This window comes from Amblyomma mixtum, chromosome 3, assembly GCF_055824585.1.
Source record: "Amblyomma mixtum isolate Tamu chromosome 3, ASM5582458v1, whole genome shotgun sequence".
NCBI lineage: Eukaryota > Metazoa > Arthropoda > Arachnida > Ixodida > Ixodidae > Amblyomma > Amblyomma mixtum.
The window spans coordinates 163,323,479-163,329,004 of NC_143014.1; positions in this window are offsets into that span (position 1 = coordinate 163,323,479).

Sequence of the window (5,526 nt, forward strand, 5' to 3'; positions counted from 1 at the left end):
ATTTGTGTCAACATCCGCAAGGATATATATATTATAAGTTCTACTTTCGATAAACAATTTCTTCGCTTTCATTTCCTCTTGACGACAGCGTTCGAGCGATCCACGAGTGAATGGTACGACGACAGTATGTCGAAAGAAAGCGCAATCACTTTCCGTTAGTAGAGACCTCTGAAGAACTTTAAGCGGATGACGGAACAATGTATAAGGTACATAACGCGTCAGTTCAAAGCGAAGACAGTTCTTCCCTTTTGTCTGGCTTCTCGTGCCATGTTGTTCTCCGAACCATGCTCCTTGTTTATAGGTCCTTCGTTTTCGGGCAAAACCTGACTTCACCCGATCCTTGCACCTCGAACACTTTTCTTAAAAATTCGGTTAAACCCGATTTGTACACAAAAATATTTTAAGGACGATTACGATACTCTCTAATGCGAAATTTGAGCGCAGCTGTGTAGGTGTTTTGGCTATGCGATATACTGAGGTAAAAAATTTGAGATACGTGTATGTATGTACAGTTACAAAGCATTCTTTATTTCCACACGCACTCTTTCTTCAAGTAACACTCCTCTCCCAGTCTAGTCTTTGATTGTCATGAAGGTGGCTTTGTGGTCGGAGAAATGGATGGGGATATGTTTAACCTGCTGCACCAATGCTTGGTTCATAAGCAGACGGTTTATACTAAGAAGACAACGCTGTAAGTGGCGGGGCCGACGCGGGCAACATATCGCGTGCAGCACATTTCACAGCACCGCCCGCTAGCGGAGCGGAGCGCGGCGCGACGCGCGACAGCCAGTGAGGCAGCGCGTGGGTGCGGATGCCGCCGCAGACAGGCCTTCCTTTCCTTCCCTTATCCACTCTACCTCCTCCCATGCAGTGGTCATGGACGACGGCGCGAACGAGTGGTGCGCAGAGTGGTGCGTGTCATGCACGGCGCGCACCACTCTGGCGCCATCTATGAGCTAGCGGCGATACTTTCCTTCGCTCGGCACGGCCGGTCGTGTCGCGCCCCCCTCGCGCTCGGCGACACCGACGGCGACGGCGACGCGGCTCACCCCACGAAGGGGCGCATAAAAACTGTACTCTAAAATACGCTTTCTAGGGAACGTACAAGTGCGGACAAAAGTCAATGAGCACGCTATTTCCTTCGAACATTTTTAACACGTTGCCTAATTGAAATTGCCAGCTATGGTAGCTATGGTATGTGCATGCTGGTAGTGACGCTGGTGTGCCTTCTCATGGCCAGAAAATGTTTCTTCATTTCCGATAGAGAAGGCGCAATTGAACTTCGAACGGAACAGTGTGCTGCGTTCAGTTATGTCTGCACCTGTACGTTAGCCGGCGCAGAAAAAAGCTGGAGACGCTGCACAAAAATTAGCAGATATGTTGTGCTTATTCGGTAGGCTGGCTATCTTACAAACCTCTTTTAGCGCTTGTTATTAATAACGAAGCTTAATTTGAGGACGAGTTTGAAAAGTGCTTTTCAAAAATGAGAGGCGAAAACACGGCTACGCAACCAGACATCTAATGGCACGCATCAAGCGCTATCGACACTAACAACGTCCTGATCCAAGGCTCTCGCACATTTAAAATGGCCGCTGTGATGCTTAATGATTGCCTTTGTAGTGCACAAAAGCAGGTAGGTCTTGCAGGGACGTGGAAGTGCTGTGTAGGAGATTGACTGAATAACATAAAGATGAAGAAAAATTCTGATTTGGTAAACCGTTTTTGAGTGCCACCTGCCAATTCTGTGTTGTTTCGAATTAATAAGCTAATATAAATAGACATTTTATTTCCCGTACAAATACGAGAGCGTAAAAAAAAAACACTTGAAGACACCCGCGTTATGAAACCTTGTTGCTGAGAAACCCAATATTTACGTGAATTGGAACTATAAAAATATCGCTAGATTTTTACATCCAAATTTTGAAAATATAAAAACCCGGAAACGATGAGCCCTCGGGCCCTGTCGCCTACATTACAGCCAATTACTAACTGAACCCGCAATGAGCTTTCTTAGAGATGGATAGATAAAATTCTAAATTTCATTTTTTCTTTCCAGCTGACACGTCAACATCTCAACGTAGGAACCGAGCGACAACAAGTACGGGCGGAAGGCGGGCATTTTTACTTCCGCCCAAGAAAAAGGTGGCCCACTCGAAGGCGGTTTACGTAACCTAATGGCACGTGTCACGCGAAACCGTCAGTCGCAACCCTAGGAGCGCGGGTCTCGGGACAAGCGTCAGCGATGACGCACATTGAACGCCAATCAAGAGCGCTCTTCTGGGTTTTGAGACAGCCCTTGACTGACGCCTCCGGCCCCGTCTTCTGAGAAGCGGACTTGTCGAGCAGTACTCCCCGTTGTATAAATTTTGTACATTGTATGCATGCACTGCATGCAGAGCTGGATACTGAACGTCTTCTCATGCTGTTTCTCGCGGAATTTTTGCGTCGACTACGTATTAGAGAAGGCGATGATTATTTACAGTGACCGTCCCCGAGCTTATTTTCTTTCGTTAGGTGGCGCAAGCATCGCAAGCGGCTCTACGCCATTGGAAAGGACGCAGCGCGCTGCGCGCAATGACCGGACGCCAATGGAGCGGTTACAGCCCTTGACTGTGGATGCTCACTGCCGGCCAGATTAGTGGTCATAGCCATATTTGCTTACAATCCACATACCACATAAAAGAAAATTCAGGGAGCACTTTGTTGCTCTAAAGTGCGGTGAGGCGAAAGCGGTTAGAGCGGTGTTGCTGCTTGTGTCACTGATGTATGGTTAAGATGTTAGTTAAGTGCACAATGGTTTGTGAATCTTAAATGCTTGAGACATTGGAGTGCGTTTGGGAGGCATCCGTCTGACTCGACGCCTTTCTGCAAACACTCTCCAGAGTTCTAGACAAGCAGAACTACATAGACGTTGGCAGGAGATAGCGTAGCCATTAGTACGCTGGGCTGCGGTACGGAAGGATAGTGGTTCGAATCCCTTCGTGCACAAAGTTTTTTTTTTTCTGGTCTGACTAGAAAACCATGACACCTCTGCTGACAATCTTCTGTCGACAACGATGAGGCATTAAAGCCTTTCGCCTTAATAAAGAGAGTCTCTATGAGCGGCTACAAAAATAGCGAAGGATCACGGAGCTTGAAAAACTACTACAAGGTCGAAGATAGATATCTGACTGCGATTCGCAGTGTCCAGCGTTTTTTCCACGATACTAAACTCCCGAGTTAGCTATCCATCAGCCGCAAAAAATTCTAGGTGATAATAAACCGTCATCTAGTATGTGCTGCTACCCTGATGACTTTATTGAAGAGATCCCTGATTCCTTTCGTAAGAAATAATAGCCCAAAAAGACCCATATGAAAAGGTCGAGAAAAAAAATCCGGACAAGCGCTTGTCCTGAGCCTTTTTCGACCTTTTCGTGAGTCTTTCTTTTTTTGCTCTGTTATTTATTCTGAAAGCTATGCACCATTATCAAGGTTTGTTAGACCACTAATACTGAATGTGCTAACGCCTTTAACAGCGTATCTGGGCCTGTCTTCAGTATACCATGTCATGGATGTCATTTTCTGCAGATATTATTTCACGGATAAATTATAACGTTAGAGGGACTGACAACTGACAAATTTGTGTCATAACATTATCTTGGAAATGAAAATGTATTGCCTCATATTGTAAGAATAGAGCATGGTAGTATCGCGGAGACAATTTTTTTTATTTTAATTTGGTATTAAAATCTACAAAGGCCGAAACGAAATCCTGAGGCTAAACCTTGCCACTATACAGTATATGTGGATTTCACCACCTGATCACATCTCGGCATACTATTATATGATTTTAGGTTCATAGTGTGTTTTTATTAGAGCAGTGCTCGGCATATTTTATTACAATTTACGCCGTCCCCAGTGCTCCCGTCCATGAAAAGCAACTCTCTTTTTGAGTCGCCGATTAAGTGCTTTGAGCTTTTGTTGCTAAATGGCGCCACTTTATTGTGAAATTCCTGATAGAAGCGGTAACCACGGTTCACTAAACCAGCCGTTAACGAGGCGTTCATGACCGTGCTATTACACCTCTCATTGCGGAAACTCAAATGGACCATTAGCAATAATAAGACTTCTGTCTGGTATCTGGGTCCATATTAGACTTCAGTTCATTGATCAATCTGCCGGCGTGCAATCGCTATCCCTATCACGCTAGTTGATTACGGTTTCCAGCATCGGCATGAAAAAAACCGTGCATACATTGGCAAATTAATTCTCGGTAAAAGCCTTCCACAGCGTCTATGTGTGTGCGTGTATATATATATATATATATATATATATATATATATATATATATATATATATAAACGTAATTCGGTTGACACACAGTAGAAAAACAACAACTTTATTCTAACGTTTCGACCAGGGTCTGGCCTTCGTCAGAGTGCACTCTGACGAAGGCCAGACCCTGGTCGAAACGTTAGAATAAAGTTGTTGTTTTTCTACCGTGTGTCAACCGAATTACGTTTATGTTCTACCGGATCCATCCGATCTTCACCGCCTTCTTATATATATATATATATATATATATATATATATATATATATATATATATATATATATATATATATATATATATATATATATATATATATGGTCATCAGCTGGAACCCAAAGAAAACAGCAAGAAAAAAAGTGCTACAACAATGGCACGTTCGCGTGCTCGGCGCGCGATGAGTCACAGTCCAGATGTCCAGTGGCCGCACTCCGGGAACAGCACAAAACTCCGGAACATACACACGCACCGAAGAATACGCACAAACACACTTGCAATTCGAGTGAGGTTTCAGGCAAGTTCATTGTCCGCCGTGGCAGGCAGTGCGTTGGTCGAAACATATCGTCTTGATTTGAAAAATACTTGCTTTGGTTTTGGGTTGAAACACACTGGTCTGTGTGTGTGTGTGTGTGTGTGTGTGTGTGTGTGTGTGTGTGTGTGTGTGTGTGTGTGTGTGTGTGTGTGTGTGTGTGTGTGTGTGTGTGTGTGTGTGTGTGTGTGTGTGTGTGTGTGTGTGTAAGAAAGATATCACATTCTTCAAGGTGTCTGACTAAAAACAGCAAGTTAAGGCACATTGAAAAACAAAGTATTTATTCGAGGTTTCGATCGGGGATCGGTCTTCTTAATGCGGGGATTGGTCTTCCTAATAGTTTGTCACTGCGACTTCCTGACCTTACTGTATATATAGTCTATACATGTCTTGCTTAAGCTTGGTTAGCGATATACACAACAAAAATGGTTCACATTTGCGAAGAAACAGTTCAATTGACGTTTAGGCCGAGGGGAAGACCTTCATATGTGTGTTTGCGTGTGTGTGTGTGTGTTGTGTGTGTGTGTGTGTTGTGTGTGTGTTGTGTGTGTGTGTGTATGTGTGTTGTGTGTGTGTCTTCTTGCTGATTTAAACTGTAGATTAATTGGGAACGATTACATTGAGAAAAGAAACGAATTTAGTTAACTCACCGACAGAAGAGGAAGCGGCACATCTAAAACTATTGCTG